General features: G+C 38.9%; 4 non-coding genes across 4 annotated transcripts; all 4 read left to right on the top strand.

Annotated features, from left to right (window-relative positions):
- Window positions 1-630: 630 nt before the first annotated feature.
- On the top strand, window positions 631-703 carry TRNAT-UGU (transfer RNA threonine (anticodon UGU)). Its single transcript has one exon. It is a non-coding gene; the product is annotated as a tRNA-Thr (tRNA).
- A 935-nt stretch (window positions 704-1,638) lies between these two features.
- On the top strand, window positions 1,639-1,711 carry TRNAT-UGU (transfer RNA threonine (anticodon UGU)). Its single transcript has one exon. It is a non-coding gene; the product is annotated as a tRNA-Thr (tRNA).
- A 1,726-nt stretch (window positions 1,712-3,437) lies between these two features.
- TRNAT-UGU (transfer RNA threonine (anticodon UGU)) lies at window positions 3,438-3,510 on the top strand. Its single transcript has one exon. It is a non-coding gene; the product is annotated as a tRNA-Thr (tRNA).
- A 4,751-nt stretch (window positions 3,511-8,261) lies between these two features.
- TRNAT-UGU (transfer RNA threonine (anticodon UGU)) lies at window positions 8,262-8,334 on the top strand. Its single transcript has one exon. It is a non-coding gene; the product is annotated as a tRNA-Thr (tRNA).
- Window positions 8,335-16,780: the final 8,446 nt, after the last annotated feature.

A 16,780-nucleotide genomic window follows, 5' to 3' on the forward strand; every position in this document is an offset into this window, starting at 1 on the left:
ATCATTTTTTGGATAGCGCCGTCATATTCTGTAGCGCTGTACCATGGGCAATTAAAGTACCTCCTATTAAAGGAATGATAATATAAGGATATAACCATTTAACACAAGCCGGTATAGCGCCTCCTGTATCCTTGACGTCATAGTTATATTGCCCAGCTACACACTCGGTTCCCATTTAACTTGGCTCATTGACATCCATTCCCTGTTTATATAAAGCACTGTATTCACCAAACCCTTACATTCACATGGTAGATAGATCAGCACTCATATTGGGTATGGTGGTCATAATGTTATAAACATGTATAATGCAGATTAAAATATATTTCATGCACATATTTTTGGTTGCATTTGCATGTGATGTCACACACTGGTCTGTTGTTACATGTGTGATGATGTCATAGTATGCCCACATACATATTTCCAAACGTCAATCTCCTACAACCAGAGCACTTGCACTTACGCATAATACCTAGACTGGATAATGATCTCATACTCCACCGTATAAAGTCTTTTCCCCGCCTCGTACTGATGCGCAGAGCCCAAGCCGTATATTCCTAGAAGACGATTGAGCACGAGTTTCCTGGTGCATTAAACTCCACCTATCATATTGCGTAGGGGACCGCAACGTACGGCTCCATAGCTCAGGGGTTAGAGCACTGGTCTTGTAAACCAGGGGTCGCGAGTTCAAATCTCGCTGGGGCCTGCCGGATAATTTTGCATGAAATATAAATTGACCCGTAGGTGACACATTCGGAGGTTTTTGGCTTTTATAAAAATAAGCATTAAAAGCATGGGCTATTTTCAGATTTTGTCTTAAACTATAATTCCCCTTGTGTGTAACTACACCAATTCTATAGTATTTATTTTTATTAAATCCCATGAGCTATAGACATTTTTGTTTCTATAGAATCGGTCCAGAGATTAAACACAGCAGAGATCTATGAAATCACACACACACAAAGTCAGCAGGGACGATGATGTGTGAAACTAAAATGTGTCCAGACAGTGATCTGTTGCACAGCTGGAAGCCAGGAGCTTAGTGATGGACGTTACTGCACCCTGCTCCTCTGAGCAGCTTAACACTTCGTGTGCCAGGAGGTGTGAAACAACAGCTAAAAACATATTTCTAAGTGCTGTTGATCTTGCATTTATATTTACCGAATCTGTTTCGATTGGATCATTTTACAGAAACGCTGCTATTATTGCTACGAAGAAGTAATACTTATGTTTCAAGATTGAAACCCTCTGTATTTTATGGGATCTGTTCTTAAACAGATCTTAGACAGTGATCTGCTGCACAGCTGGAAGCCAGGAGCTTAGTAATGGACGTTACTGCACCCTGCTCCTCTGAGCAGCTTAACAGTTTGTGTGCCAGGAGGTGTGAAACAACAGCTAAAAACATATTTCTGAGTGCTGTTGATCTTGCATTTATGTTTACTGAATCTGTTTCGATTGGATCATTTTACAGAAACGCTGCTATTATTGCCACGAAGAAGTAATACTTATGTTTCAAGATTGAAACCCTCTGAATCTTATGGGATCTGTTCTTAAAGCCTCGCATAGAAACATAGGATTTGACACTGATTAGAGCTCCGCCTGTTCAGCTGAGCTGAGCAACGCAATCGAAATCATCACGTTGGCTCCATAGCTCAGGGGTTAGAGCACTGGTCTTGTAAACCAGGGGTCGCGAGTTCAAATCTCGCTGGGGCCTTTCCAGACAATTTTGTATAAATAACAATTGGCACCTATCAGGTGAAAGGGGGCTTGTAGAAAATTATCTGTGGATGCATAATGCATTAATGGCTGGTGTATCCATGTCTCCAATATGATGAGCAATCTGAATACATACAGCGTATCAATTACATGCATAGTTTGGAAGGTGCCGGGGGGGGCATGATTTTACAAATGGCGAGTGCCATTATGGTCTATATACATTTTATATACATTTTAGACTTTATGTGAATCAGTGTGTATGTGTATATAAGTGTATATAAAAAATATACAGCTGTGTGTGTAATCTCATCCACTTTATACTGTGTCCCTGAAAGGCAGATATAAAATGTGGTCACCTTAGCCCTCACTTGTAGACGCATCGTAGTTGGCACCAACTTGTTGCTTGTGGACACATAATGCATTACTTGTATGTTTGCTTGTGTTTCCAATACGCACTCTGAACTACATCTTAGACTTCATGTCAATCAATGTGTATGTGAGATATATATATATATGAGATATATGTGATATATATATATATATATATATCAGATATATGTGAGATATATATATATATCTAATATACACCATGTGTGTGTAATCTCATCCACTCCATACTGTGTCCCTGAATGGCAGACATAAAATATGGTCACCCTTGGTTATGGTGATTTTCTTGTGTGTCGGTTTTGGTGTGGCAGAGCCTGTCCTGGTGTGTATGTGTGTGTGTGTGTGTGTGTGTGTGTGTTTGGGTGTTGGTGTGGCAGAGCCTGTCCTGGTGTGTGTGTGTTTGGGTGCTGGTGTGGCAGAGCCTGTCCTGGTGTGTGTGTGTGTGTGTTGGTGTGGCAGAGCCTGTCCTGGTGTGTGTGTGTTTGGGTGTTGGTGTGGCAGAGCCTGTCCTGGTGTGTGTGTGTGTGTGTGTGTGTGTTTGGGTGTCGGTGTGGCAGAGCCTGTCCTGGTGTGTGTTTGGGTGTCGGTGTTTGGGTGTCGGTGTTTGGGTGCTGTAAAGAGACCCACAAAAGTTTCTGATGGCAAAGCTTACGCAGTCAGTTTGCTCCATAGCTCAGGGGTTAGAACACTGCTCTTGTTAACCAGGGGTCGCAAAGTTCGCAGAGTTCAAATTTCCCTGGGGCCTTCCTACATTATTTTGTATAAAGAACAATTGAAAACAACTCGTTGAAGGCGGCCAGTAGGTAGTAGTAACACATAATGTGTTACTTGCATGTTTGCTTGTGTGACCAATATGCACTCTGAAAAGAGCAATCCTATGAATTACAAGGAGTTTTATCATGCATAGTTTGGATGGGGCCGGGGGACATGATTTTATAAAAAAAAAACAGAGCAAGTGCCATTATGGTCAATACACATCTTAGACTGTATAAAAATCAGTCGGGTGTCGGTGTGGCAGAGCCTGTCCTGGAGGGTGTGTTTTTGGGTGTCGGTGTGGCAGAGAATCTGGGTGCAATCTGGGTTCCAGGGCTGATTTGATACTAAAGGGGGCTGGCTAGGTGGTATAAATACACAGCGTGGGGCTAGCTGCCTTCTTCCTTCTGTGTGCGAGCAACACAGAAGGAAGCAGGCAGAAAAAAAATGTGGTCACCCTAGCCCTCACTGGTAGAGGCATCACTAGTCTCCCGAGATGCTTCAAAGACGTCTTTGTCACCAGACCATTTATTTGATAAAGAGACCCACAAAAGGTTCCGATGGCAGAACTTGCCCCAGCAGTTGGCTCCATAGCTCAGGGGTTAGAGCACTGGTCTTGTAAACCAGGGGTCGCGAGTTCAAATCTCGCTGGGGCCTTCCCTGATTGTTTTGTATAAAGAATTGGCACCAACTTGTTGAAGGGGCCCTGTAGAGAATTCTATGTGGACACATAATGCATTACTACCATAAGGGCTGGATTAACGTAGGGGCTGGTGAAGCTGCAGCTCCAGGCCCCTACCTAAAAATAGTCTCTTTAACGCAGCAACCAAGCCCGCCACTCTAGGGGGCCAGGGCAACCCCCGTGATCACTTCCGCATTGGCCGGCTACTTACCTGTGTGAGCAATGTCTCCTGTACTGCCAAGTGGATGCAGGAGTAACATCACATCACATGACCCTGCTGCGCGTCTACTTCCCCTATGCGGTAAAACAAAAGTTGTTTGCACAGAGTGCGAGCAACACAGAAGGAAGCAGCGGGCCCCTGCAGAAGTCTGCGAGCGGCAAAGAGACATCTGCAGTTCAGGTCCCTATGGCTGTATGAATGAGTAAATTAACAAGTATCTGAATGAGGGAATTAATGAGTATTGGTGAATGAATATCTGCGAATGAGTGAATTAATATTTGTGAAAGAGTGCATTAATATATGTGATAGCATGGATGTATAAGTGGGGGGCATAGCACAGGTTGCCACAGACAGGCTGTTTGGGGCAAAGATGGCAAGTCCTATGCTTCCAATCTGGGTTCTTGTAGAAAATTATCTGTGGATGCATAATGCATTAATGGCTGGTGTATCCATGTCTCCAATATGATGAGCAATCTGAATACATACAGCGTATCAATTACATGCATAGTTTGGAAGGGGGGGCATGATTTTACAAATGGCGAGTGCCATTATGGTCTATATACATTTTATATACATTTTAGACTTTATGTGAATCAGTGTGTATGTGTATATAAGTGTATATAAAAAATATACAGCTGTGTGTGTAATCTCATCCACTTTATACTGTGTCCCTGAAAGGCAGATATAAAATGTGGTCACCTTAGCCCTCACTTGTAGACGCATCGTAGTTGGCACCAACTTGTTGCTTGTGGACACATAATGCATTACTTGTATGTTTGCTTGTGTTTCCAATACGCACTCTGAACTACATCTTAGACTTCATGTCAATCAATGTGTATGTGAGATATATATATATATGAGATATATGTGATATATATATATATATATATATATATATATCAGATATATGTGAGATATATATATATATCTAATATACACCATGTGTGTGTAATCTCATCCACTCCATACTGTGTCCCTGAATGGCAGAAGTAAAATGTGGTCACTCTAGCCCTCATCGGTAGAGGTGGCGCTAGTCTTCTGAGACGCTTCAAAGACATCTTTGTCACCAGACCATTTGTTCTGTAAAGAGCCCCACAAAAAGTTAAAATATGAAAGTCTTGTTTAACAAAGCTACTGAAATATGTAAAAGAAAGTGGATCATAGAAACTAACCAAACTGATGTATTTTTCTTACTAAAAGGATTTATCTCATGACCTGAAGTTTGGTGCCAGTTTTCTGACAGGAAGTATAAACTGTCAGCACATAATAGAAGAGAGGAAGCTAGGCTTGGCACATGAATGTGAAGTAAACTGCTTCTTCTCTCTTGTGTTTTTTTTAAGCTCTTAAATTAGTTAAAAGAACTTAAGTACAGAGGAGTAAGAATTCACAAATTCACTGTCTCCATTCATTACTGTGAGTTCTTTCCCCTCTCATTTAATGGGGGACAGACCTCAGTGACCCAACTTGTAACTCACATCAAGTTACTTGACCCCAATTTCTCTACGAATTGAGCAAGTAATAGTAGATAGACTCTGCTTGTAGGATAGATATGTTACCTTAAACTAGAAATCATTGAGCCAACTGGGTAAGACATGAGCTGAGTAAGGTCCAGGTCCGGTTTGCAAAGCTTGTAAATAAAGAGAGCTGGACTTGTCCTTTGGATAAGCCGGGTCTGTGTGATCATCCTAATGATTGTGAATGAAGGTTCATAAATGGAAAGGGAGGATTTGTTTTATCTGGTTTAGTTTCAGCTTGCAATCCTCCTTGTTGACGGGTCTAGCCAAGCAATATGTTGGACTTGAGTCCTTAAAGAATTCATTTGATAACAGGATTCTTTAGTATGAACATCGTCATTCATGCATTCATTTAAACAGGTTAGGCAAACTGTCCCAACATCAAACCATGTGCGTGATAATGGTGTATTATCCATAGTACATATGTGGCATGTACTCAAAACCATGATCTTGCCTAACCATGCTCAAGAAAAGCAACCTCCAAAGTGTCATCAACTGTTGGGCGAACAAAGGAAATTACCTATCTGTATATTGATATCCTTTAGGGAACAGATGCTTATTCCATGTTTAGCTGACCAGTTTAGTTTTCTAATTATATGACTAAATTTCTCTGTACATTACCTTGGCAAATCAAAATGACTGAACAATTTTGTTAATAAAACTGAACGTAATCCATTTCCTGAGAAGTATTTTGGGTCGCATAGGCAATTTTTTTACTTATTAATTATCCATAAAATTGTCAAGGCTTTTTTTCCATTACAGAAGAATAAAGGTGTTGGGCAACAGGAGATGTGAATGAGGAATAAACACTGATTAGTAATGATTTTCTTGTGATTCACAGGGTTTAACGTGAACCCAGTGAGACCACCCGTACAGCACAGCTACCCCAAACCAATAGTATTTAAGTTTGCTCTCACTTTACTTTTCATTCTCTGTAATAGGTTTAATTAACCCTTTCAAATACTGTTCCTTTCATGTCTGGTTTTAAGGAAATGTGAATGCAAAAACATAATTAACCTCCAGTAAATTCTAGTGAAATTTCAGACTCTCAAGTAATATGGTTACTTTTTTTAGGATTAAGATTATTATCATAAAATGAGAAAGCGTGATAAAATATTTCTCTATTCTTTGTAAGTAATTTACTTACACTATTGAACAAATTAATTAATTGATGTCATCTCTGTAGCCAAATTCAGGGAAAGTGCTCATGGCATCTATCAATTGGATCCCACCAAACTTGACCACTGAGTTAGACACAGGTTAACCGTGAATAATCCTGTGTTAAAAACTAGCATTTTTGAACTGCATCAAGGCTAGCTCTGGTCTTAGAACAAGCCCAGACTGGCTATACGGCACATCAAGCAAATGCATGTTGGGCTTGTACAGATACTGTTGCTCCTATTGCAGATCAGGTCCTACTGTGTGCGGCCACATGCTGTGGCAAAAACTCAAATTTTACAAAATGAGAATGGCTATGGCAGTGAATATTCTATAAAAATGAGCATCAATAGTAAAATGTTTTTCATTGTGAAGTAAAAAGTTAAGTACAGAAGTCACTGAAGGATCCCCACATCTTTGCCAAGTCATACTGTGCAGAAGCAGAAAATACAATGCTTTAGAATACCCAAAACATTAATTAAAACAATTAATGTAGGAAATATCACTTAGCAGTTCTTTGGCTTCCTGACTTTATTGACCCTCAGCTGGAGATACAAATCATTTTTATTTCCTCTTATTGTTAATTCTGATTGATGGAAGCCCAATTAAAAGCCTATAACTCCCCTACTGTGTTCAGTATAGTTAACATGTAAAGTACTGTTTGCTTTGAGCTATATAGAAGACATGGTACTCACGGGGGACCAAAGTAAGTTCAGAGGCCTTATAGGTCCTGGTGCTGGACAATCAAACTTCTACCAGGTGGTGAGCCTTTGGAGTTGAGGGCTACATGGAAGATTCAATCTAAAGTCCCGGACAGTTTATGTAATTTATGTAAGCCATTGTTAATAAATAGCATACTGTGTCATAATTTCCAACAATAATCTGGCTTCACATATGGCGCTTCTAAAGTCAGCTCAGGTTAATATCGCCCCTTATTGGGTTAAGACTGGCTAGGAAAGGTGACACTCATCTCTAGCAAACATTGGATTTATTACAGATAAATCACATTGGGAAATGGCAACTAAGTAGCATTTATATGTATATAGTGATAAAGGAGACTAACAAAATATGAAAAAATTTAAAAATACATTTCTTGGGCTGGTGGCTGCTTTCTCCTTCAAAGCATGCTATATTAAATATTGTTTGCAGTCTGATGAATCTGGTCATGCGCTACGCATTCTAGAGTTATTAGCTGCCCTCATCATGTTACATTATTTTTATTTATATTGAGCCAATTAGTAACTGTGTCAGTGAAATGTGAAATTGTTTTCTGTCAGAAGAAAGGCAGTCAGTTTCTAATGCTTATATTCCAATTCTCCTTGGGTTTGTGGAAATTGGGCTTCAGAACTTTCCGCTGGTTGTCGCCAAAATCCTCAAATATTTTTTTTACTGGTCTTAAAAAGCTAGAAGAAAACATATCATTTCACAGGAGACATGTAAGTCAGGGACAGAGTAATAAATCAGCCTATATCTTTTCATATGTACTCCAACTAGAAAACCAACAGTGGGTGTAATGCCATTTAGTTGTTAAAACATAATGGGTAGGGGGAGTGTTAGGTTGCACTGTTCCTCCTTTCATGGCAACCCATGTTGGTTATATGTACCTCACAATATTAAAGCTTATATTCAATATTTTTTTTTGACTGCATGTGGTGATAGTTGACAGATGTACCTAAAGTTTATTATTCAGTGATGTTTGTTAATACAGAATTAATAAATTCACATATTAATTTTAATCCATCCCAGCTTTACCGCATTCTGAAAAAATGACATGCAAGGACAGCAATTACCCCTCGAATGTTTGACGGAATTTGAATACAGTCCTTAGCGAAAGGGCTCCATAGCTCAGGGGTTAGAGCACTGGTCTTGTAAACCAGGGGTCGCGAGTTCAAATCTCGCTGGGGCCTTACTTTTGGCCACAAAAAATTCAAACCATTAGACAATTATTTCTAGTGAGTTAATATTTGAGTTCCATAATGGATTATCAATTCCTGTTTCTGTTCAGGTAACAGTACAAAGAACTTGATAATAAAAGGAGTTAAAGTAGGAAAGTTTTACTTTACTGAGACAGTGGTAGATAACTGAAACAGCCTCTTTGCCTCTACCCTCCCATAAATCAGTTCTCCTCTTTTTGTACCTAAAGACTAGTCTTGCCTGGTTATTTGGGTACTGGATAGCGATATCCCTTTACTTTGCTTGGGGATATTGCCGATTGATTGCAGGGAATTATTGTCCTGAAGTGAGAAGTCGCTCTTGGCAGAGAGGGGCAACCTGAAGTCTCTAGTCGGTCCGTCACACAGTACAGCACAAACGAGGACAATAAAATAATCGGATTTTCCAAATGGTGAATTGAGACAAGTTTTGAGACACGGTGTAAACACCCACCCATAGGGAGGGGAAAAGACAACCAATCTGAGAGAGTCAGTTCTTTAAATGGCATCCAGATGGCGACCTACCTTCCCTATGTAGTGCTATGGAGAAGAGCGACCAATATATTAATCACTGAGCCCCGCTGGTGCCTATGTCTGGCAGTTACAGTAAAAATGAAGGCTACTTCCCAATTGGTCACGACTAACCGTGGCAAATGTTGTACCACCCAGGTGTATGCTTGGGGCTGTTTAAATGTCTCTATCCAATATGCCACCCTGTTCTTATCGGTTATTGTTCTACATTGAGTTTTCACATTGATTGGTTGCCATGGCCAACATTTTATTCACATTGGCTTGAGATACCAATGGTTATTGTGTTTGTTCCAATTCATAGCATTGTTCTTACTACCCATAAAAAGTGTTGGTTTTCTCCAAAAGTGTTTTCTGCATTCTGACCGGCAAGTTGTGTCCTTATTTGTGACCTGGTTCTTAGGAAACTTTATGTAGATACCTATATTTTACAGCAAGAAATGGAGCGATGACCAGGGACCCTTCTATTTACCTGTTTCCCGTTACAAATATGCATGTAAAAAAAAAAAAAAACACTGAAAAAGTTGCAGCTCCAAAACCAAAGTTTGTACACTGATGACAAGTTCTCGACCAGTCTGTCGTTTGACCAGAGAACCATACTTCAATTGAATTATATAACTGCATGTGAACTATTACTATATATTTTATATATACATATGTATATATATTTCTATGTCATAGAAATGTAAAGTACATCATTATATTTTTCTCTGTGTTTCTCAAATTGATACCCCCAAGGAATAATGTGCTTACTAGAAGGCAGAGCAGCCATCAGAGGGGTACAAACATGTATGGGGCACAAGCATTAGACAGAGGGAAAAACAGTTTCCCCCGCTTAAAAATGAAAGAAATTAAAATAAATAATTTAATAAAGTTTAATAAACTTTAAATATTTAAAGGGACACAATTATTTCATTTTGAAATAATGAAGCACTGCCCACCCCTACCCACAGTGTAGTATATATGCAGATGATCTGTTTGGAAGGTTTGGATCATATGTATAAAACCATTCTAAAGATGGTGGCAGCGAGTAAGGCAGGAGTGGGACAGTCAGTGGAAGGGACAATTTCTAGGCACCAACTTCTTTTTAATCGCAGCACTGAAAGTTGGTCTTAAACACAGCACAATGCACGGTAAGGCTTGCACGGAAACCAGCTAAGTGGCCCATTAACAAAGCAGATCAGAACATATTGGGGTATAATACACTAATAAGAAATACAAAAGATGCATACATTCTTAATTAAATTCATTTTACATAGACAAGAGGGATGTTTGGGTGGGTTAAAATGCATAATATTTTGAACATATTTTTTATTCATCAGTGCGGTTAGAAAAATACTAATCCAGGGGCATATTGTGAGTAAGGATTTATAATGGGGATTGCATTATTTTGGCCTTCTTGCTGAATAATAAGTAATTTTAGCACACTCTAGTGGTAACATGCAAGTATAACTACATTGTAGTCTTGGTAATATTGTTATTATTTTATTTATACAGTATAGCAGCGCTTCTTACAGTACATACATTCAATGGTTACGACAAACTAGGACAAAATGTTACATTAGGTAATAGATAACAAAAGGTAACTGGGGCAATGCTGTAGTGAGATTAGGGAAAAGGGTTAACAATGAAGGTAGGAGAGGGTACAGTAAGATTGAGGGTTAGGAAAAGGTATAATCTGGCTGTTAATTTATTCTAAGGATTGAGGTTTGATAAAGACATATCTTTGTAAATGTAATATATTAACAGTTTCACCATATACTGCAATACCATTTTTTTCTGCATTTACACCGCAGCCTAACACATCTATTCCAAATGATGCAACTACTGACAGATTCCTTTACTGAATAATTAATCACGCTTTAATATTTAGTGACAATTGAGACGGAAACTGAAAAAATATTTTATTTTGCACATTTTTTTAATGTAAGATGTCATGTTATATAATTTTTAAAAACTTTTTTAAGGAATTCAACATTTTAAGTAATTTTAACTACAAAGAACTGTTTGCCAGTTAAGGATGCATCCTAATTTTATTACCATTTGCACTCTTTTGGCCAATGGATGTGAGCTAAGAGGACATAAAAAACATTATTCCAGTTTGAAAAGAGCTTCTGTATCTATTTTTGATACTTGCCTGAAGCAGCAGCTTCCCTTGATGTTCTGTCCATTGTATGACAGTGGCCACTTAGTCCTACAATTCATAAGAAGAGGAATAGCTTTTTTGGCCTTTTCTACTACTGATTTATGGTTAACCAGTTACGGATATTTTCTATCAGCAAGGTCCTCCCTTTCTTCAGAAGCCCATTGTAATAACTACAATTTCTTTTAATTAGTCCTTTCTTGATCAGTGGGGTCTGCTAATATGTGCATAGAGGACTGAAAACCTGCAATTAATAAAGCCAAACTTAGAACTAAATGCAGACATACATTTACATCAGGTAGATACTGAGCGACTACATCAATTATTAATCTTGGCTGTCAGACAGGATTGAAATCAAAAAGCATTTCACGTCAATTCTGGCGTAATTTTTGCTACTGCTAATAGATCCAATGCTTTTGCACAGCCGGACTTTAGTATTCTGAATGGTTTCCATGTTAAAATGCATCCTACAAAAAGCTATCAGCCGTTTACAAAATGAATCCCTGGTCACAGGTGCAATGATTTTTGTTTCGTCATCTACTGTATTCCAAGAACAAATCAGACTTTGACCTTGGACTGCCCCTTTAATACTACATTGGTTAATCTGGAAGAAGATAAACTCATACTTAAGATGCCGGCAGAATTTTTAGAAAACCTGATATATCCATGGGCGTAGGAACCGGGGGGGATAGATCCCCCCCAGTAACTCATGCGGGGGGGACCGATAATTAAGAAATCCCCCCCAGGGCCAGGGCAACCGATCTTACGCGGTCCGCACCTCGAGCCCTGCTCCTTACCTGTGGGAGGTAGTGATGTCCGGATCATGAACGAATCGTTCATTTGATCCGGTTCTTTTTAGTGATCCGGATGAATCGGTTCACTAGACTGAACGATTCATTTGTAGCGGTTCAGTCTGTGAATCATGCAGCTGTAACCTGATCCTAGAGCTGTGAGTCATCTGCAGAGCACTCAGACACAGACTCTGGGGTCAGGTTACAGCTCATTAATTCACACAGGAACGATGACTCATAGAGTCAGAGAGTCGTTCAAAGAGTCGAATGATCCGAAGAGTCGAATGATCCGAAGAGTCGAATGATCCGAAGAGTCAAATGATTCGAATCTTACAGGGATCCGGATCTTACAAGGATCCGAATCTTACAGAGATTCAAATCATTCAGAGAATATTACTGATCCCATACTTTTCTAAATAAATACATTAATAATGTTCACACTGGCCCCAGGATTTAGATTCCCCTGAGTTTGCCCCCCTTTACCTATAACTGCACCTACAGTTAACTTTATTAAATTAATTAAATTAACCCTCAGTCATCAGCATAAAATTAACCCTTATACCCCATCAACCATAACTGCCCCTGAAATTAACCGTAAAGATCCCATTAACCATAACGGCCCCTGAAATTAACCCTAAAGACCCCATTAACCATAACGGCCCCTGAAATTAACCCTAAATACTCCATTAACCATGACTGCCCCTAAATTAATTGCATGTACTCCAGATAAATTACCTAATAAATTGGTATGGTTGATGGGGTCTTTAGTGTTAATTTGGGGGCAGTTATGCTTAATTGGGTGTTTAGGGATAATTTAGGGGCAGCTATGCTTAATGGGGTCTTTAGTGTTAATTTAGGGGCAGTTATGCTTAATGAGGTGTTTAGGGTTAATTTGGGGGCAGTTATGCTTAATGGGGTCTTTAGTGTTAATTTAGGGGCAGTTATGCTTAATGAGGTGTTTAGGGTTAATTTGGGGGTAGTTATGCTTAATGGGGTCTTTAGTGTTAATTTAGGGGCAGTTATGCTTAATGAGGTGTTTAGGGTTAATTTGGGGGCAGTTATGCTTATTGGGGTCTTTAGTGTTAATTTAGGGGCATTTATGCTTAATGAGGTGTTTAGGGTTAATTTGGGGGCAGTTATGCTTAATGGGGTGTTTAGGGTGAATTTGGGGGCAGTTATGGTTAATGGGGTGTTAAGGGTTAATTTTAGGGGCAGTCATGGTTGATGGGGTGTTAAGGGTTAATTTTAGGGGCAGTCATGGTTGATGGGGTGTTTAGGGTTAATGTAATGGTGAGGGTTAATTTAATTAATTTAATAAAGTTAGCTTAAGGTGCAGTTGCAGGTAAAGGGGAATGTAAATCCTGGGGGCAGTGATTATTAATGTATTATTTATAACAGTATGGTGACATTCTCTGAATGATTAGAATGCCAATGAAGGCAGAGAGTCGTTCAAAGATCCGGATCTTACAATGATCCGAATCTTACAATGATCCGGATCTTACAGTGATCCGGATCACTGTAAGATTCGGATCCCTGTAAGATCCGAATCTTTGAACGACTCTCTGCCTTCATTGACATCACTGGAGGCAGGGGGGAGGATTCATAATGAAAGGGGCGGGGCCAATCGTTAGTGTGCCTGCATGGAGTTACTGGAAAACAGTAACTCCGTGCAGGCACACTGAGTGATCCGAAGATCCGGATCATGAATCGGATCATTTCAGCTTGCAATTGTGGTGTGTTACCTACTTTTATTAAAAATGTGAGTTTTTATTATTATTTTTAAAGGTGGGGGGTCATTTTCGGTTTTGGCTAAGTGAACCATGAATGTTTTGATCCAGAATTTTCATTTTGGTGCATCCCTAGAATAAATAGAACTATTTCATTTTTAATTATCCTGAGTCCTGAATTTGTAGTCACAAAACTTTCTAGGCCCAGAAATCAGTGAGAGGAAAAGTAAAGGTTTTGTGTTATTTACTTTATTTTAATCTGCAAATTTTATTAAAGGCCATATTTTCTCACAGTGAAAAATGAGTGTGGCCCGCGCACGTATACAATTCTGATGAAGTGGCCCACTGCAGAAAAACCTTGGACACCCCTGGGGTAGACAGTGAGAAGGGGGGGTAGGGAGAGGGTAGCTAGTGAGAAGGGGGGGTAGGGAGAGGGTAGCTAGTGAGAAGGGGGTGGTAGGGAGAGGGTAGCTAGTGAGAAGGGGGCGATAGGGAGAGGGTAGCTAGTGAGAAGGGAGGGTAGGGAGAGGGTAGCTAGTGAGAAGGGAGGGTAGGGAGGGGTGTAGATAGTAAGAAAGTGTGAGAGGGGGTAGATAGTGTGAGAAAGTGGGGATCTGATGGGGGAAAATGCTGTCGCCCCCAGATTTTTAGGGGTTCCTACGCCCATGGATATATCTACCTTCTTCCTCCCATATGAGCACATGACTTTAGGCTGTCCTTCACATAAAGCACAGATATCAATATTGACTTAATAACTTTTATTTCGCTATGGATAAATTATTGGCCACGGCAGCCAACTATGTAACCCACCGTGACACTCAACAATATCTCATAAACAGTAAGTATTAACATTTCAACAATAGTAAACTTGTCACAATGTGTTTGATTGTTGATAATATCAGCAATGATTCATTTAGAGTGCAAAATTTAACCTAAACAAATTCTTAGTCACATAACCTACTATTAAAAAAACACCATATAAACCAACCCTATTATAGGCATAATGCTGCAACACTTTCTATTAGACTTGCGCATTCGTCTTCGGGCGAACCTGTAAACGAGCACGAAGAGGCCATTTTTTTGTTCGTGACGAAGACACGCCGAATTCAATACAGTGCCGGCAAAACGTAGGAGAAGACGAAGACTCACAACCACGAAGAATCGAAATGATCGTCTTCGTTTTTGCCGCGCAGCCGCCAAAATTTCAAACAGGAGTGAGCTGATCCTCGTCTCTCCAATCAGCTCACTCTTGTGACGTCACGCTAAGGGTCTCGTCCAATGCCTGTGCTGCTGTTTTTTGAATTCTGAAGGCGCCTTTATAAGACCAGAGCTTGCCTGAGAGATCCATTCATTTTTCGCTGTGACTGCTTTGGCAACACTGCTGTGCTGCATCCGAGCGTTACAGAGAGATTGTTCTGTTCTGTGTGAGACTGGTAAGCCTCAGCCTGCCATTTCTCACAGTGTACTTCATCCTCACTTCAGTTCTACTGAATTAATATTTAATAATAATAATTTAACTTAATAATTTTTTTATTTAATTTATCATCAACTGTGTAGTGCTGTTGAGTTGACAGTGCACTCAGTGCCTCACTGGCACTGGGGTGCCCTTGCCCTGGACTGGCACTAGTGCCTACTGCCTGTCCTGCTTAAATAAATTAAATAGAATTTATAAATAATTTAATAGAATATATTATTAATAATTGAATACATATAAAATTATATATATATTTGTCAGTTATATATACTATAGTTAGTATAGTATTAGTAATAGTATACTAGTGTATACTGTACTGTAGACATTCAAGACATCTACTAGTGTCTAATCTAAAATCAGTAATATTAATAATTAATAATTGAATACATTATAAAATTATATATATATTTGTCAGTTATATATACTATAGTTAGTATAGTATTAGTAATAGTATACTAGTGTATACTGTACTGTAGACATTCAAGAGATCTACTAGTGTCTAATCTAAAATCAGTAATATTAATAATTAATATTGAATACATTATAAAATTATATATATGTCAATTATATATACTATAGTTAGTAATAGTATACTAGTGTAGAGTGTACTGTAGACATTCAAGACATCTACTAGTGTCTAATCTAAAATCATTAATATCAATAATTCTATAATTCTTATCTTAATAGTTAATTAAATTAGCTATAAAAAATATAATTAATAATTACTACTAGTTTATAGTTCAGCTAATCTATTAGTACTGGTGCTGCAGCTCTATAGTTTGTGCTTTGTTTTAGCAACAGCAAGAGACCAAGTCAATTTTTCTTAATTAATAATATTTCATTTTATTTCATTTGTTTTGCTCACCTCAGTCCATCAGTGAAGTGAACTTGTTGGGTTAGTGAGTGCAGCCGCATAAGTGCTGTGTTCTTTTTTGATCAGCAAGCAGTGACGTTAACTGTTTTGCAAAGATTTTCTCGTTTATTTTACATTTTATTTTAATTTTATTAAAAGTACCCTTAGTGTTTTTCTCACCTCAGTCCATCAGTGAAGTGAACTTGTTGGGCTAGTGAGTGCAGCCACATAAGTGCTGTGTGTTTCAGCAAGCAGTGAAGCTAACTGTTTTGCTGTGACATTTTATTTTATTTCTAATTTCTTTTCAAGAAAAATTGACTGTGTGACGACAACAACTGTACTAAGCAAAGCTTCAAGCTACTAGCTGTAGTACTAAAATAATTCTAATCTTTAATCTTCTTAATCTATATTATATAATATAAATTCTAATTCATAATCTATAATATATATAAGTAATTCTTTCTAATTCATAATCTATATTCTATCTATAATCCAAAATATAAGTAATTCTAATCTATTAATAATATAACATTATATATAACTTAACCTCACTTTAGCTTAGTGGGCTTGAGAGCGTCTGCCTAGAGTTAGACTAGAATACTAATATAGCTTTAGGTTTAGCATAGTAGTAGGATAGCCTAAAGCACCAGAAGCACGTTCAAAGGGTAGCACAACTAGTACTTCTACTAGCCCAGTGAGTAAAAAGAAGTGCCTTTTGCCCCAAGCAGCATGCAAGGTACCAAGCAGAGCCAAATTAGCAGCAAGACTCAGAGGGGTCCCAAACCAAAGCGATCTCATTCCTTTGTAAGGAAAACCTCCACCACCACCCCCACCACCACTAGTGCTGTGCCTACTGTTCCCACCGGTACCGCCACGCCATGTCCTCCTAGTACCTCTAGCAAGCCA

The sequence above is a fragment of the Sceloporus occidentalis genome, unplaced genomic scaffold (assembly GCF_023333645.1).
Source record: "Sceloporus occidentalis isolate IW3139 unplaced genomic scaffold, rSceOcc1.0.p SCAF_23, whole genome shotgun sequence".
NCBI classification, from domain to species: Eukaryota; Metazoa; Chordata; class Lepidosauria; order Squamata; family Phrynosomatidae; genus Sceloporus; species Sceloporus occidentalis.